Below are 18,562 nucleotides of genomic sequence, written 5' to 3' on the forward strand. Positions count from 1 at the left end.
TCTGTCTCTCAAAAATCAGCAAATGTACAAAAAATTTAAAAGGGCAGATTCCTCGGTGGCTTCCATGTGGACAGAAGAGGGAGGCGTTGCGTCCGGTCAGGAGACACCGTGCAGTCCGTGCCATGGACTTGGGCGCGCTGGCCCTGTGGATGGCTGGCGCGGTGTGAGAGACACTTTGGTAGGACCCTTGGAACACAGAAGGTGGGGTGAGGGGAGGGAGGAGGTGAAAGTGACCGGGAGCTTTCTGTGGGCGATGGATAGAAATAGAGGGAAAGGCTTTCGTTCTCTAGGATGTGGGGTCATTGATCTGAAACGCTCACCGGACAGGACAGCACGTAGGCCTAGCTGGTTCGATGATGTGGGGCTGAGGTTGGGGAAGAGGAGGGAGCAGAGCACGGAGATTTGTAGCAAAGTCCTGGCTTCTGAATCCTGTAGGGAAAGGAACATGGTGGGGTCAAGCACATGACGAATTGGTTGCGTGTGCTAATTGGCCTCCAGGTGTGACTGCCTTCCAGCAGCTTCTGGTTCCATGGCCGAGGTCTGCTGTGTTGTTTTGGGATGTGGTCTGGCTTTAGCACTGGTTTGCACTGTCGTCCTAAGAAGTCTCCCTTGTCCCCGGTAGTCCGTCCTGTGCCTCTTTTGCTTTCAAGGTTGTTTCCTAAAACTGGTTCGTCCTTCGTGATGTCACCAGCTGTTTTCACCCTGTTTTCCAGACACCGGCTATTTTATTATCATTGGTCATGGAGCAGCTTGTGGCAACTGGGGACAGGGGTGCTTTGCAGTGACCCATAACCTGCCACAGTTTCTCTAAATAACTGGCTGAACTTTCTGATCCCCCTGGTGGGGCAGAATACGACCCGCAGGTTGTGGCTGCATAAAGCACTGTGGAACTCTGGGCCCTGACACGCAAGTTGTAGCCTCTGTTTTTTATAGCACGCCTCCTCCCTCAATTTCCAGACACTTGCTACGTGTTCTGATTCGTTTCAGTCAGTGCCTAAAATGGAGAAGATGAAAAGCAGTGTTGGGGAGACCAGACACGTGCGTTACTTGAAGAACGCTTTGGTTCTCTAATTGGAGAGAAAGGAAATAATTAGGGAATTGATCAAGGGCCCTAAAAGGCAAGGTCAGACCGGGCTGTATTACGCTACGATTTGGAGAAACCGTCACACAGGCGGTGAAATTTGAGCAAGAGCCCAAAAGACTACAGAGAATCCGTGAAGGTGTAAGGAAGGCCATCCTCGGAGAGATCTTACTTAAGGCCGCGAATGTTGCGGTCGTTTGACCTCGGATCGAACGCCACCTCCGTTTCCTCATTTAAAAGCAGAGAAAATACCGGAACTCACTGTGGAGATTTGGAATGGGCATTAATTGAAAGGGAATGAGCCACTGAGCACAGCGCCCAGCATGTCGTAAGCATAATTCCAGCAAATAAGAAAGTTGCCCTGTGTCACTATATACCTATGCAGAATGACCTAATAAATAAAAAAAAAAAAAACAACCCCAAACGATAATACCAAGTACTGGCAAGGATACAGGGCGTCTGGAACTCTCATGTTACTGGTGGGAAGGCAAAATGGCGTGGCTGGCTTAGAAAAGAGTTGGGCGGCTTATCAAGCGAAACATACGCTCCCGTACCACCCAGGAGTCCGGCTTAGACGTTTCTCCAAGAGCAGTGGCAGCGCGTGTGCTCACGGAATTCATGACGACCTCATTCACATTTGCCCCAAACTGGAAGTCCCTTGGCTGTCCCCAGCTGGAGATCGGACGCACGAGCTGTGGTACCCCCACGAGGAGCGTGGCAGTACACGGTGGGTTACCACCGCGCGGCAGAAGGAAAGTGCTGATGGACGGATCTCCATCCGCAAGGTGAGGGGAATAAGCTGACATCAAAAGGTCACTTACCGTATTATTTCACTCACGTGACGTCCTAGAAAAGGCGAAGCTATAGAGACAGAAGGCTGCTCAGGGGATGCCAGAGGCCGAGTTAAGGTATGCGGGAGAATTTTTTGAGTGGGGGAACTGCTCTACGTCTTGCTTGTGGAAGTGGTTTCATGAATGTGCACAGTTGTCAAAACTCACAGAGCCGCACACGAGAGTGGATTTCACCGCATGTAAAGCATACCTTAATTGAAAACAGATCATGAGCCAAGTGAAGGAACCGAGAAGGAGCGCATCATATGTGGGGAACCTGCCGGAACAGGCCCGGGAGTGGGCAGTTGGGAGGGTCAGTAAGAAATCAGCTCGGGTGGTGGGCCGCCTGAGTGGCTCAGTTGGTTAAGCATCTGACTTCGGCTCAGGTCACAGTCTCACAGTTGGTGGGTTTCGGCCCCAGGTCGGGCTCTGTGCTGACAACTCAGAGCCTGGAGCCTGCTTCAGATTTCTGTGTCTCCCTCTCTCTCTGCCCCTCCCCCACTCATGCTCATTCTCTCTCTCTCTCTCTCTCTCTCTCTCAAAAATAAATATTAAAAAAAATGGGGCGCCCAGGTGGCTCAGTCGGTTGAAGGTCCGACTTCGGCTCAGGTCATGATCTCCCGGCTCGTGGGTTCAAGCCCCATGTTGGGCTCTGTGCTGACAGCTCAGAGCCTGGAAACCTGCTTTGGATTCTGTGTCTCCCCCTCTCTCTCTCTCTGTCCCCTCCCCTGCTCGCATTCTGTCTCTCTCAAAATAAATAAACGTTAAAAAAAATTTTTTTTTTTTTAAAGAAAGAAATGATCCTGGGTGGGTCGGGTGGAGCCTGGTTGCAGGGGGATTGGAAGTGTCTGTACCTGAGGGAACATAAAACAGTGAGCCCTCAGGACCACCCAGCCAGTGGGTGGCAGGGTGATGGTGGCATTTTGTGTCGCACAGGGTACAGATAAGGGCCCAGCCAGGGGCCAGTGCGTTTCTCCAGCTTGTGGGTCAAGCCTGCACGCAGCGGATCTGTTGAGGGATTGCGGGGGGGGGGGGGGGGAGGTTGAGGCCATCGCTAACATATGCTCCCCTTTCTGGAGATGGGGACACTAAGATGCAAAGTCCCTAGGCTTTTGCTTTGGAAAAATGCCCGATATTGGAGCGAAAGCTCAGGCCTCCTGTGACACTGCCAGACTTTGCATACTGGACCGGTGGCTGGTCTGCAGAACGTTTTTAGCCAGAGGGCCCCCTCTTCCCATGAGAGCAGGATCGGCCAGTAGGCGGGCAGTTCTTGAGACATTCCCATGAGACAGCCGGCCTAGCCTATGGTGAGAGTCCCTACCATTTCTCCCTGGAGGCCAATCAAGTCAGGTTCACTCTCCCTCGGGAGCTCGTGCCTTTTGCCATCCTAGCACGGCTAAAAATTGTGCACCGACAGTCGGTTGGATGAATGCTGTCTGATGGCTTTGCCCCCGTATCCGCAGAGCTGTGGACCACCGGCCTCCGAGGCAGTGTTTCCACGCGGCGCCCTGGCCCCTGCCGCTGGCTTGGCCGGCGCCTGGGCAGCGGTCTGTTGATTCTTGCATCACGTGCCTGAAGTGGGTGAAGGGGCAGACCCCACGTGTCTGCTGAGGACGCCGACACTGTCTTTTGATGAGACAAAAATCCGGGGTTGAAATAGAGCCATATCACAAGCGTGCTGTCTCACCCGTAGTCTGTAAACACGCGAGCTTGCCCAGCCCCGGGGAGAACACCAGCTGCCCTGCACTCTGGGCTGCAATCGATGTGATTATTTTATTTACCCAGGGAGCTGTCTTCCCTTCTCCTCCTGGTTGCTCCTGCCTCCACAGAAAATGTTATATGCGCGTGACTTGTATTTGCCCTTGAAGCCAAGTTGTCCTGCTGCTTTCTCTCCCGTGTTTAGTAATCCCTGGAGTTTGTTAGAAGGGTCTCAAGAAAGGAGATACTCGTGTGAGACTGGGGTCAACGAGAGACGTTCACCTAATTATTTTGTTTCTTTACATGGATCCCCGCTCGGCGTGTTAGCCGGGGCTGAGCAAAACATGTAAAACTGAAGCCTCGTTTGGGACCACACGAGCCAGACTTTCCTCAGTGGGAAAAGGGTGGTCACTTTGCTCTGTGCTCGGCCCCAGGGCTGGACGCTGCCATGGCCAGCCGGAGGACCACACACCGAGTCCACAGGGAACCGTGGCATGTGCGGTGGCCTCGGGGTGCAACCGTGGGGTGCGCGGTGGCCTCGGGGTGCCACATGACCCAGGGCCATCTTGGTTCCGACTGGGTGGCTGTACCACTAAACGCAGTGGAGACCGAATTGGATGTCTCAAGTGGGGCCGGGCCAGGTGAAAATTGGTCAGCTCCAAGAGGGAAATGGAGTTTCCCCACCACCTGTAGGCAGGCTGGCTCTGGCCACAGTGCTCCCCCTCTTCCCTTCGTCCCTTTTCTCCTGGCACCTGGTAGACCAAGATGCCTCTCGGGAGCCGGAATCCTGGGGGAGTGCCAGCTTTCTCAAGCCCTTGGCCAAGCCCTGTTTGCCAGTTTGTTTCTAGCTCTGGAGGAGTTAGCCCGCAGGCCTTCCGTTCCTGCCTTTTGACCCAGAATGACTCCCGAGAGTGTTGGAGGGTAGGGCAAGGAGGCTGAAGTCATAACCTCGTGGGGTGTGTTCTCCAGGAGCCACCCACCCGGGTGCTTCCTCCCTGGCTTCTGGGCCAGTGTCGTAAGTCTCTGCTCACTGGTCAGACCTTCCTCTCGTTTCTGCAGGATGACCACTGTCGTCTCAAAGCCTCTCCTCACTTCCTCCCACCGATGACTTCTCCAGCCCATCGTCCGTATCATAGGGAAGGGATACTTCACGAGTTTCAAGGCTGTAGTTTTAATAGCAGTACCGATGTTACTGAATATACAGTATCCGTCAGGCACTGTAGCAGGAAATCCTGTGCGGTGACCAGCGACCGCTGTCCCCACTCTACGGACGAGAGCTGAGCCTTAGGTCACGCCCAAGAGCACAGCACACACCTTATGCTCACTACACCTGTGATATTCTCGGTGACAGGGCCTGACCATGCACAGCTATCTCTGCCTCTCTGCCAGCTAGCTAGCAAAGGACCTGGCGTAGAGTAAGCATTAAGTAAGAAAAAAAACCCAAAACTTGTTAAATGCATAACTACATCAGAGATGGCTTCTGAAGCGCAGAGACTCAGCCCGGCTGATACACAGGCTCTCCTGGATCCTTTTTTCTATTTACTCAGGGGGAGGTATAATATCTAAAATGGGGGCTGTTGGCTCCGACTGTGGACGGTACTGGTTTTGCTTCATGCAGAATCCGTTGACTGATTGGCCTTTCACCTCGCGCTCCCAGGGTTCTTATGGGCGACGGCCATGGAAGATCGCTTCCTGTGTTGTGTTAGCTGCTCTTGAGGATTTCCTGTATTATTTCATTCCCCATCCTTGTCGTCATCTGGTGCTGCCTGGCAAGTCACCCTGAACGTGGTGGCCTGGTCCCCGGGGCTGTGTTCCCAGAGGGCCAGTCTGGTTACAAGCCCCGCCTTGCCTGGTGGTCCCAGGCTTCCGATTGGCCAGAGGAGGTCACGTGGCCAAGCCTAGCGTCCGCGAGGGGAGGGCCCTTTTACTCCAGCGCCCGTGGGAGGAGGAGCCGAGAAACGCGACCCTGTTTAATCCACTGCAATCAATCCGTTACTTTCAGGACAAATTGCGGATTTTCCACCAGAAATTCAGCCTCTCTTAAGGTACTTATGACTTCACTTGGGAGCTGAAAACGCAGTTAGTTGCAGCATACATAGCCTTCGGAGTCTGGTCTGAATTGAGATTCCGACTTGATCATGTACCATTTTGTCTTTGGCGGGTTACTTGCATCCATATATTCTGGCTTATGACGGAGTCTCATTATATCCTAGTTCTCGTTCCCCTTACTCCGTTTTTACTTCTGTCCCTGGGAAGCTCAGAATTAAAATTCAAGGTGACCACAGCATTTTGCTTCCTCATTTCCTCAGTCTCGGTGTCTCATCTCTTTTACATTGCTATTTAGGTCTTTTGTTTTAAGCTACCCAATCCCTTTTGGAAGCAGATCGGGTATAAACCTTGGGTAAGACCCACTAGCAAAATTTCCTAAAAACTAAAAAATTCCCGGCACTCCTAGTTCATTGGGACGGTGTGCTGGGAAGATTCAGGGTTATAGTGCTATTGCATAAGCCCGTGTACACAGGAATGAAAGTGAGTTTGCATGTCCTGCTTGATTGGACTCAGATGAACTTTGCCGTTTTTCGCAACCATGTAAGCCAGCCAGCTTTCTAGAGCGTTCCTCCCAGCACTTACTATATCTGGTCGGACACATCGTCAAGGTTGTTACGATGCGGCTTGGATATCGGAGCATATGCGGTGTTCCCATACACCTACTCTAATCCTCTCAGAGTCTAGCCTTCTGGATAATGCTGCCAAGAATTAGAGAGACTGTGGGGTGATTGGGTGGCTTACTCTTGGGCGTCTGACTGTTGGTTTCAGCGTATGTCCTAATCTCACGGTTTGTGGGTTCAAGCCCCATGTCGGGCTCCACGTGGATAGCATGAAGCCCGGTTGGGATTCTCTCTTCCTCTCTCTGTGCCACTCCCCTGCTCATACATATTCACTCTTTCTCAAAAACAAACAAGAACCATTAAAAAAAAAAGTATTAGATGGATCATTTATAAAGTTCTGGAACCTGGATTCGCATCTAGTTCTTTCTTGTTTCAAAGCCAATGGACACATCAATCTTTGGCCTGTAGAGAGTAAATTAGCATGTAAATAGGCTCTTTGGAATGCAGCATTAAAAAAACAAAACCCTACGTTGAAAGAGAGTGTTAATTTCTCAGACCTCAGTGCAGCGATGAGATACAAGCACCACTTGGACAGATTCTGTGGAGTCCGCACTTCTTGGTGGTGATTCCTGAATTGCATAGACTCTGTGGGTCTGCAGTGGAACGAAGGCTTGTGACTGGTTATCAGTAACTATGGGGTCTTGGGTAACTCAGGTGATTTCTTGTGCCTTAGTTTTCTCTGCTACAAAATGGAGTGCCGTATGACTTATAAGGTGATTGTGTGGGACAGGGGCTCACTTTTCATTGAGAACCTACTGTCGGTCCTTGCCAGCATCATCATGATGCATGTTACCTCATTTTATTCTTGCAACCTCGCTGTGGATGGAAGACGTGATTCCTGTTGCCGTGAGCTCCGGCTCAGGAAATCTGAAGCTGCCTGCAAGGCCTGAGCTCTTTGCAGCAAATCACCTTCTCCCCATCTTTCCCATTATGATTAAACGAGATAAAGTGTGTGAGTAAGGAGAACAACGTTTGAAACGCAACATTAGCGTAACTTACAATTTTTCTGAAATGGAATCAGAGACGGTAAGAGGAAGGATGGGCGGTCCCCACTTACTGTCTAACAAACTGTGAGCCAGACACTTCACTTAGATGAGCCGGATTTAGCTATTCTAACCATCCGAGCAGGCACTGGGTCAGCCAGTCCATCCCTGAACTGGCTGGGCATTGTGGATAGAGCACGGAACCTGGACCACTCAGATCGGGGTGTGACGCTGGACGTGGCTGCGTGCCTTTGATCCTCTTTCTGGTTCTCCGTTTTCTTGTCTTTGAGTGGGGGCATTAATACTGCATCTCAGTGAAGAATGAGAGAAGCAGCATCCTACAGCTACCCTACCACTCATGGCACAGAGCGGCCCCACTTCTCTGTTATGTCAGTTCTGTGGAGGTGGCGTCGCTGCTATTGTTAGCTTCATCCCGTCCATGTTCTGCATTGGAGGGGACAGGGGCAGTTGAGCACGTAGGTTCCTGCGAACTCAAGGTTCGTGTCCAGTGTACCTCTTAGTTCCAAAGGTCAGTGCCAGCAGTGGCCGTAAGCACACAAGATCAGTTTCGTCTTTTGTTGACCAGTTTCTTGGAGGGAATGCTCGGTAGGGAAGGAGATGGACACAGAGAAGAAGGGCCCCTCGGCAGGCCTGGAAGAGCCAAACCCTGTCCGGGACAGCAGGGACCTTACCAATTCCTGAGGGAAGATGGAGACCTCCCTGGGTTCTAGAATAGCGTCTTCACCTAACGCCTTGAGAGCAGAGGCCAGGCTCACAACCTCTTTCTAGAAACAGCTCCTGTGCCGCCCCGGGGTCCTCCAGCTGCTTTGGGCGGTCTTCCCAGCCTGCCGCCAGATACGAGCCAACTGCCATAATGCCTTAATGATATGAAATAGTGCATAGGTTTGAAGTTCCAACCTAAACATGTCTGTGTTTAAATTTATTATTCATGAAGGTAATTTAAAAACATGACAGAAAGTTTGAGAAGTGGAGACAAAAACTCATTATTCTTCACGCTAACACAACCCTTTTTTATTTTAGTGCATTTCATTCCAAGCTAATCCATATGGCTACGTATTTTTATATAGTTGTTTCATTGTGTACATAAAATTTTGTTTCCTGCTTTTCCCTTTAACACATTATAAGCATTTGCATATGGCTGTGTGATCCCTATAATTATAATTTTTAATGGTTGCATAATACTCTTTTGAGGGGCTATAACACAATTTAACCAGCCTTCTTACTGGGGACTGTTTTAAGTTTTCTCTTTCTTTTTTTTTTTTCTCAGAAACAATGCTACAACATTCATGCAGAACACTTGCTCCTGATCTCGGGTTAGTTCATTAGGATAAACTCACAGAAATGAGATTTCTCAGCTTAAAGGTTGTAAGTGTCTTTCCAGCTCTTGATACGTGGTGCCCAGTTGAGTTCCGGTCAGGTTGAGCTAATTACACTGTCTCCTTTTGCCTTTTAATAAGATAGCGGGATGTTTGCCACCCATGTTGTAATCCCGCGTGCTGGAATAGTGTGGAAAATGTCCCAGCTGTTGCAGGCAGAGAATGGACGTGTAAATAAACCTGCCGGGGGTTGAGGGATCAAACAGCTTGCCCCCGACCGGCACCGTCCGTCCTGTCCCCTGGCAGAACACAAGAGGGAGGGAGGTTCCCGGGGCACCAGCATCCCTGGACCGGACATTGCCGGCTGGGCTGGGGCTTTCCCTGTTCTGGGGTGCAGGGCTCCACTACGTGCCACACAAACTGGGGGCTGGATGCGAACGCCCCACTTGGCCCCCTCTGATCTGATCTAAATAACCTCCTAAGAAAAGAGCGTGGAGCAGTGGAAGAAAACAGTGTTTTGGGACAGGCTGGCGTGGAACCCGGGCTCAGGCTGTACTACGGCAACCTACTTTCCCTGCCTGTTTACTTATCCGTAAAGTGGGCTAACGATGTATGACCGTGTTCTGTTTGCGCAAATCCTTTGTGAAAGAAGAATTTGCAACTAATAAAAGGAAGTCCCGGTGAGAAAAAACGGATTTGGGCCAGCCATCCTAGGGCTGGGGGGTCTCGTTCCTACGGCGGGCAGGGAGCCATCGTGCCCTGAATGAAGAGAATGCTCATGAGAACATGTAAATTTTAAACTAATCAAGGTGAATGCTGTTTAGTTCCCGTGTGCTGCTGCTCATTTGTTAGAAACTTGAGATGGTTTCTCCCCACCGCCTCACGGAGATGCTCCTGAGTGTGTTTTCCTTGCTTTGCGTGCCTCACACGTGGAATTTTCCGGTCCTCCGGCCACATTCATTGGTTTTCTGAAAAGACCCACGTGGGTCACCATTGTCCTACCTACTCACCTTGCCACGAATTATCATATATTTTCCCAACACCTCCCTCCTCAGCCTTCAGGTTGCACGGCCTTGGCCTTGGCCATGGAGGTGTGCTGGGCTCCTGCTACCCTCCCCTTCTCTCCCAGGGCAGCTTTGGGGAAGCCACCTCCTCTCCCCCTCGCTTCTCTGTTTCTTTCCTTTTTCCAACGCCCAGGTCTCCCTGAATTTAATTGTCCCCAAAGGAAAAGGAATTGAAATCCGAGCTGTACTTGAACTGAGCGTCTCCCCTTTGAGGGGCACGGGTAAGGTGCTGTGAGGGGAGCCTCAGGGTGGGGAAGAATTGCCGTATCCGCCTTGGTGGGCAGAGGAGCAAGCGAGAAAACACCAGTTCTGGCCCAGTGCTGGGTATGGGGCGAGGGTTTGGTAAGAGATCCTCCCTCCCACTCGCACCTGGTCAGCCTTACCTGGGCTGTGCTAGGAACTTCTGGCCCTCACGCTCTGGGATTACGTAAGGGAGGGACAAAAACTTAATTGTAAATGTTCCATTTAGTTCCCAACCCGGGGCCCCTTGGAGCGCTTTAAGGCGTGTCATTCTAGAACTCCCTTTTCTCCCGGAGATGCTCTTGAAAACAGATCTGATGCCCAGGGAGGCTCTTTCTCTTAGACGGTTCTTGACGCCAGTGGTTACAGAACCGAGCAAGGAAGGAACCAACTGTATGGACCTTAGGTGCCCAGGGGAGGGATCTCATCAGTAAATGTACGAGTTAGTGGCACCTGCTTTTGACAGGGTAGCAAGCATTGCAGCGCGGTTAGTTCTGTGAGACCCCATACACCTCTGAGCTGAAGCAAAGCGGGGACGCAGCTTTGCCACGGTATTGACAGAGAGGTCCGGCTGCTGCCAGGCATAGGGGAATCCTGGTGGTGATCGGGGTGAGGGAGAAGGTGGGGCAGCGTGGGTAGAGGGCAGTGGTTGGGGGGGGAACATCTTGGTGGTAAAAGGCTGGTGAGGATGCCACCTGTGTGTCCCTGCTGGCTGCTCGACACCTTGCCGTGCTGACTGCCTGCTTAACCTCTCTCTCACCCCTTTTTTCTCCTCTGTTGGGAATTAATCATTTATTAACACTTTAATACGCAGTTGATTTTTGCACACGTCACAGGAGAAATGATATTTCTAAAACACCCATTTTTTTTTCTAAAAAGACATTTTCTTGGGGCGCCTGGGTGGCTCAGTTGGTTAAGCGTCCAACTCTCGATTTCAGCTCAGGTCATGATCTCACGGTTTGTGACATCGGGCCGCGAGTCGGGCTGCTGCGCTGACAGTGCAGAACCTGCTTGGAATTCTCTCCCTTCCCCCCCACTCTCTGCCCCTCCCCTGCTCATGCCTGTGCACACGCTCCCTCTCTCCAAAATAAACATTTCTTAAAAAGCCATTTTCTTGTCAAGTTTGCGGAAATTCATCATTTCTCTAAAGTAAGAGAACCTGCTTCAGCTAACGTTGAAAATTCCAGAACAAGAAGCAGCAGTTAGAAAGCGGCTTTGTCGCAGACCTCCCTCCCCGAAATCGGAGACGCTATTTCTCTGATTCTAGGAAGAAAGAGGTGGAATCCGATCACGCAATTAAAAAAATGAGGCTGTAAACGACTCCTTAAAATAGCAGGTGCTCAGCTAACTTGGGGGCTCTGGATTAAAAAACTGCTGCTCTTGCCTTCGGGAATGTTTATGAATTGGCCCCAGAGCCGTCTTGCTTCATAAAATCTTATTTAGGAGCAGGGATGCAGAAAAGCTGCATGTTAATAGCCTGCCTCGTGCCCCCCCTGCCCTGGGCCACCTAGTGCTTTGGTCATCTACTGTGAGCATGGGCGTTTAGGATGGATTGATTGCTCTTGAAAAGAGAAAATGGTGGTGTGAAATAGATTGCTCCTGGGCTCTGTGTCTCATTGCAAAAATTGGCTTTAAAATCAGCATTTATCAAGAGATTCACACCTCAGCTCCCTGCCGGGAGAGGGAGTGGGATTGAAATTGCTATTAGAAAGTGACAAGACACCCTAGAAATACGTAGTTGACAGACGTTGAACCAGGAGTGTTTAATGTAATTATTTTCCTTTTATGTAAATAAGATCTCTGCACACATTTAATTTAAAAATTTTTTAAACTATTTTTTAGAATAGCTTTAGATTTGCAGAAAAAAAAAAATGGGAACTTAGTACAGAGAGTCTCATAGACCCTGCACCCAGTTTTCCCTATTACGACCATCTGAAATTCGTATCCTACAGGGGCACCTGGGTGGCTCAGTCGCTTAAGCGTCCCAACTCTTGATTTAGGCTCACATCATGACCTCACAGGTCATAGGATCAAGCCCCACGTTGGGTTCTGCACTGACAGCTCAGAGCCTGTTTAGGATTCTCTCTCTCTCTCTCTCTCTCTCTCTCTCTCTCTCTCTCTCTCTCTCCCTCTCCCCCCCTCCATCCCTCGCGTGTGCACATGCTCTCTCTCTCTTTCTCTCAAAATAAACATTAAAAAAATGAGTATGATACATGTGTTACAGTTAAAGAACCAATACTGATATGTTGTTATGAACTGGAATCCCTACTTTAGTCAGATTTCTTGAGTTTTTCTTTGAGTGATCATTTTAGGCTCCTCTGGGCTATGACGGTCCTCAGCCTTTCTTGCCTTTGGTGACCTGGTTGGTTTTGGGGAGTCCTGGTCAAGGATTTGGTAAAAAAAAAAACCAAAAAAAAAAACCAAAAAAAACTACCCCGTGTTTGAGGTTTATCTAATGTTTTTCTCCTGATGAGACTGGGGTTAAGGGTTTTGGGGAGGAAGACCACAGAAGTAACAGACGTATACCTGTTAACCAATCAGTGAATGAGCTAATGAGGGAAGGCAGGTCCCTCAAATCGGAGGAAGGCAAGTTTGATGTTCTCAACGATGAGACTTCATGTCTAACTTGTTCGGTGCCTTACAGTCTAGCGGAGCCCTGGCAACATTTCGTGGGCTAGGACGGATCAATTTGCCATGCCCACGACACACCCCAAAACCTTTCCTCGGTGCATCTCAGGTTCTGGAGTTTCTGGATTGAGCGGGCTGGGGCACCGATGGACCCGTGGCCACGGGGATCTAAACAGAAAGATGATGACTAAATTAAGGCAATTGGCCGTGTACAGAGAGAGTGGGCAGGGTGATGCCCCTGGCCCTCTGCATGTTAGAAAAGTTAAATAACAGGGGAGAAATAGCAGGGCTATTCTGACTCACGACTTCGGTCCACGGGATCGTTACAGCTTCCAAATAACCAGCAGCCCCCACGGTACTGCTCGGCAGCCTGCATTTCTCTGAGACGACGCTGTGAACCAAACAAAGCCGTGACCTTTATCATAGTGTGTTTTTCATTTGTGAGCAAGCGATCATGTACGAAGCAGCCTGTGACTTGAACCCACCGTAGACACTTGGCCCTTCCATTTTAGCAGCATTGGGTTTCATGAGCTCAGTTGGAGTCATGAATGGGAAAAACCGTAAGTGCATCAGCGAGACTGGTGGCTCTTAACCCTGACTGTGCGTTAGCGCTGCCTGGGGAGCGTCTGGAAAACAGTCCAGCTGGATCCCATCCCCAGAGGTTGTGATTCAGTTGGCTGGGGCAGGACCAGGCCTTGGAGAAAGCCGGGAGACTTGGGCTTTCTGTCTTGTTTCCTTCCCCGCTGCTCTACACAGGTCCCGATTCTTCAGCCCTTCCTGTGTTTTGACACTAACCTGAATAAAGGTTTTGGAAACTGTCTGGAGGTTGCTGTTGGAAGCTCACCCTGAGCTTTTTCTACTCCTCCAGCTTGTGTGACCAGCTCTCCCCCAGCAATGAAACCTGGGGTGGGGGAGTTCTCACTGGTGCCCTTGGAGAATATTCAGAAATGGTTGAGCGACTGAGCCAGCATAGTTCTGGTCCCTACAGTATGTTATGCCCCCTTTCTATTCTGATTGGGAGGTAGGGGAATCCTTTTCCTCTTAAGTCAAGTTATTGCTTTCAGTGGGAACTTACTTAGAAGTGGAAATCTTTTTTTTTTTTCCTCCAATTACTTTCATGTCTCATTGCTTTGATTTAAAAAAATGTTATTTAAGTGTAGTTGCCGTATGATGTTATAGAAGCTCTCTCTTTTATAAATGCATGGTGTTTGTAGGGTACAGGCTTCCGGTTTTAACAGATGTTTGGTCAGGGTTCAAAGTGATCTGACTACTAGCCTAACTAAAGGGGCTTTCCTTGGGTATTCTAACATTTTTAGACTGTTTCCCAGTGAGTTAAAATTCCATTCACCAATTTATTAACAGGTCACACACCCTATTTGGAAAGAAGAATTTCAATAGTGACACCTCACATCAGCAGGTTTTTTTCATCCTCTCATAAGAAGACCTAGGAATTATTTCCCGGCACTATTCTGGGGGGGGGGGGGGATACCCACCCGGAAACATTAGAAACAATAAATAGTCCTTCTGGTTCCTCTGTAGATCACTTTATAGTGAGAATGCTGGGGTGTGGGAGTTCTTGGTCTTTAGCAGGGAACTAAGTCGACTCTTAAAAATTTGCTTCTAGGGGCGCCTGGATGGCGCAGTTGGTTAAGTGTCCAACGTCAGCCAGGTCACGATCTCGCGGTCCGTGAGTTCGAGCCCCGCGTCAGGCTCTGGGCTGATGGCTCGGAGCCTGGAGCCTGTTTCCGATTCTGTGTCTCCCTCTCTCTCTGCCCCTCCCCCGTTCATGCTCTGTCTCTCTCTGTCCCAAAAATAAATAAAAAACGTTGAAAAAAAAAAATTAAAAAAAAAAAAATTTGCTTCCAGGTGGGGGCCCCTGGGTGGCTCAGTCAGTTAAGCATCCGACTTCGATTCAGGTCATGATCTCACGGTTTGTGGGTTCGAGACCCACGTCGGGCTCTGCACTGACAGCTCAGAGCCTGGATCCGGCTTCAGATTCTGTGTCTCCCTCTCTCTGCCCCTCCCCTGCTCATGCTGTGTCTCTCTCAGAAATAAATAAACGTTAAAAAAAAAATTTTTTTTTTAAATTTGCAGGGCGCCTCGGTGACTCAATTAAGAATCCAGCTTCGGCTCAGGTCATGATCTCATGGTTCGTGCGTTCGAGCCCCACATTGGGCTCTGTGCTGACAGCTCAGAGCCTGGAGCCTGCTTCAGATTCTGTGTCTCCCTCTCTCTCTCTGCCCCTCCCCCACTCACGCTCTGACTCTCTCTCTCTCTCTCTCTCTCTCTCTCCAAAATATTTAAAAAACAATTTTTTTTTTAAATTTGCCCCCAGGTAAACAATTCAGTTAGTTTTCAGTGTCACTGGGCTGTGGAAATATAAATGATCACATCTTTTCAACAAATCTGGCAACCTGGCCTTTCCCCCCACCCCCGCCCCCAGAACTTGAATGTTTTTGTACGGATTGGTTGTGGTCGAGGTGCTACTGAGCAGTCATTAAGTAACAGTGGAAAGTAGACAATTGAGGAGAAAAAAAGCCAAGTAGTCATTCAGAAGGTATTTTTGGTTACTTAATCTGCCTCCGAGCATATGGTCTAGTCAGCTGAAAAAAATTAACAGTGAGAAACTATATTTCAGTAACGGGAGATTAAAAACAACCTATTTATTTTCTCCCCCCCCCCCCCACGGTGATATTTTTATCTCTGTTACCAAATACAAGTGTTAGCCACTTAACATTTACAAAGGCAGCCTTTGATGCGCCCACAATGTGCATCTACCTTTCTCGTCTTGGTTTTACGCGTGGAGGTATGTTTGCTTCCGGGGTGATTCGGGATCCAAACACGTTACTCTAAGTGGCATTAGTCTTTATGTTGGCCTGTGGACAAGAGGTCCACGTGAGATAAGGCAACGTCGTTCTACTGCACAGGCTTGACCCTTTTGTGACTCTGCTCTCGGGCTCTCATCGCCTCGTGGCCCCCATGTGTGGGTAACCGACTGGGCTGTAGCCGTATTCTGTCCTCCCCTCCGCCACCCTTCAGGTCTTGGGCATGGAACGAACGTAGTGGTTTCAGAACATGTTCACCAGTTCTTTGGCAGTCTTCTTCTGCCAGAACGTGGGCTCTGATTCCCCTCCCCTTGAATGTGGGCTGGACGTAGGGATGTGCTCCCCGCCACCAGAATGTGGCCAGTGTGACGGTGTGTGGTTTCCAAGACTAAGTGGTGAAGGGAGTCCTGGCGTCTGCCTCCCTCCCTCTGTCTCCCCCCCACCTTCCCCTCCCATCAGATCTCTCACCGTGGGGGAGGCCAGCTGCCGCGCTGCGAGGGCACTCGCGCAGCCCTGGGCAGGAGTCTGTGGTAAGACACTGTGGCCTCCCCCCACGGCCGTGTGAGTGAACACCCTTGGGAGCGGCCCCTCAGCGCCGTCAGACCCTCAGATGGTTGGCAGCCCTGGCCGCCGTCTTCACTGCGGCCTCTTGAGAGACCGTGAGCCGGAACCACCCAGATTCCTGACTCTGAGAAGCTGGGTGAGATAATAAACGTTTGCGCTGATTGATAACCTGATAAGTCACTTAGCCCTTCCCGATCGCTTTTCCCATCTGGGACAAGAAGGGTTGGACCCATCGGTGCCCTTAACAAGTCGATGGCGATCTGTTAGTACGGAAAAGGCTGCTTACACAGCCCGCTGACCCTCGCTGTCCCCGCCCCAACACCACCACAGAGGCCTTTCTGCCTCCACACCCGTGACCCGGAAGCAGCTTTCACAGCCCTTCCCTCCGCAGCCACTGACACCTCTCTGGCAAAAGCCAAGCCCAATTTTTATTTATTTCTTCTTACTTTTTTTTTTTTTTAATGCTTATTTTGTGAGAGAGAGAGAGAGTGCACGCACGAGTGGGGGGGGAGGGGCAGAGAGAGGTGGGGACAGAGGATCCAAAGCAGGCTCTGTGCTGACAGCAGAAGGCCCGAGGCTTGAACTCACAAACTGAGATCAGGTCTTGAGCCGAAGTCGGACACGTAACCGACTGAGCCACCTAGGCCCCCGCTTCTAATTTTTTTAATTTATTTTTTTATTTCTTCTTATTTTGAAACAAAGACAGATCATACAGGGAATACGATGGGGAATATTCCTTAAATAAATAAAGCTATATTTACACTGAATTAATTTTCGTAACTATGCCATAAACCAACCTATTGGATTTACTATTTCTGAAAAACGTGTCATTTCATTAAAACCTATTGCTCTTTTGTCTTCTTAGAAACGAGATGAATTTTGGCTGCTGCTCTCTCTAATTATGCTAGATAAATAGACATCACTCCGTCATTTATTTCCATCTGATCTCAGTCCCAGCCTGACTTGATCACCATTTGTGCTTCAGGTAACAGACTGCTTCTGTTACCCATTCGTAAGAACAGCGTGGGCACAGTGTGTATCTAGAACTTCTAAAGACTCTGTGAAAACTCACCCAATTCAAATACACTTAATAATAGCTATGAGCCCAGGTACGTGAGTAAGTGGGAGGACAGGAGATTGCGTTTTGCATTATCTGGGCTCAGATGCCCTTTCCCAAGGGAGAGACAGTCTCAGTGCCAGAGGTGAGGCTCTCTCCGGGTCTTTCCCACACTGTGGTCCAAACAGTGAAGACGAGTGGGGGGTGTGGGGTGGGGGGTAGCAGCATCCTCCCTGCTCCATGATCGTTGATACGGGTGGCAGACATCTGGCTAAAGAAACCTCCCTGACGGAACCCACTTTGCAGCCAGACCCGCTGAGCCCGCCCTGGTCCACATTCAGCGGCAGTCCCTGGTTCAGCCAGCATTAGTCATGCCGCATGTCAGTTCCATGTCAGTATCCCTCCTCTGCAAGCCAGAGACACAAAGCAGAGAGGAGGCTGCTGCCCCCGGGGAAATAACAGCAGGCTGACCGGATCCCAGGCCTTGAATGCTCTGCAACTTCTGACCCAGCATCAAACCACATCATTATTCCTCTAATCTTAGCCGTTTCTACTTGTCACTGAAAAGAGGACCTGCCTGTCACCGCATCATTTTCTCTTAAATGGGAGGAAACAAACAGATCAGTTGGTAACACGTCCCGCCTGTCAGCGGGTCCTGGGCACTGGAGCCTTCTCCACACTGTTGCATTTCACATGTTTCCCCTTTGAAACGAGCCACCACACCCCCTCCCCACCCCCCCGCTGGTGTAAATACGTTTCATCATGTATGTAGATGTATTGGGGGGGGGGGGGGGCGTTGTCATGAAAAGCTTCTACTGCAAAGTGGGCGAAGCCAGTCAGATCAATCCGAGTAAGTAGCGTGAGGGTGTTTGGTCCCAACTCCGTTTATTATCATGTGACCAACCTGAGACCAGTGCCACACTTGGTGCCATGGGATACACCAGAAATGTGACAGAGCCCTCCTCCCCTCCAAGGACCTGAAGAGCTTTTGCATACCAACCATGTGAAATGGGTGGAAAGTATAAAAAAGTGCTGAGAATACCCGGTACCCAGGAACGCCAAGGGCAGGCAGGGACCATGAGACCTTCAGCCCGGTGCCCCAGTGGAGGGAGGGAGGCTGGTGACTTCCTCAGATCCCTGTGGCGAGACCTCGAGGCTCCAGCTCGTGGGCCAGGGCTCTTCCCAATTTGTCATGTGTCCTGCATCTCCCTCTGCCCTGGGACCCGTTCTCACTTGGCTCATACCCCCCACCCCCACCCGATGGTCTCACATGCCCGCCAGCAGCTTCGATGGCCTCCTGCCTTTCCAGAACTCCAGCCATGTGTCTCCTGTGTCTGCCAGGTACCTCCTCTCGGTATCTTGCGGGAACCTCCACATTTCCTGAACAGGCTCGTCTGCATCTCCCAGCTCCCCTCCTTGCCCCACCCAGACAACTTTCTTGTGTTCCTTAGCGGTGAATGCGCCTCCTGTCTGAAACGCCCAGGTCAGAACTCTCCATCTTGGATTCCTTCCTTACTTCCTGCTTTCCTCTTCCAATCCTCGCCCTGTGGTTGTGCCAGTCTCCTCTCTGCATCTCTAGGACCCAG

The 18,562-nt window shown here is 50.3% G+C and overlaps 1 protein-coding gene and 1 long non-coding RNA gene across 2 annotated transcripts in view; one reads left to right on the forward strand and one right to left on the reverse strand.

The window, feature by feature from the left end:
• Positions 1–18,562, forward strand: part of GALNT2 (polypeptide N-acetylgalactosaminyltransferase 2) — a 191,553-nt gene that overhangs the window by 76,457 nt on the left and 96,534 nt on the right. The gene's annotated exons all lie outside the window — the stretch shown is intronic.
• Positions 6–751, reverse strand: LOC128779089 (uncharacterized). The gene is made up of 3 exons (XR_008425019.1): positions 506–751; positions 321–422; positions 6–186 (listed from the first exon to the last, which is right to left on the reverse strand). It is a non-coding gene; the product is annotated as an uncharacterized LOC128779089 (long non-coding RNA).

Source organism: Panthera pardus, unplaced genomic scaffold (genome assembly GCF_024362965.1).
Source record: "Panthera pardus isolate Hobbes unplaced genomic scaffold, ASM2436296v1 HiC_scaffold_22, whole genome shotgun sequence".
Lineage (NCBI taxonomy): Eukaryota > Metazoa > Chordata > Mammalia > Carnivora > Felidae > Panthera > Panthera pardus.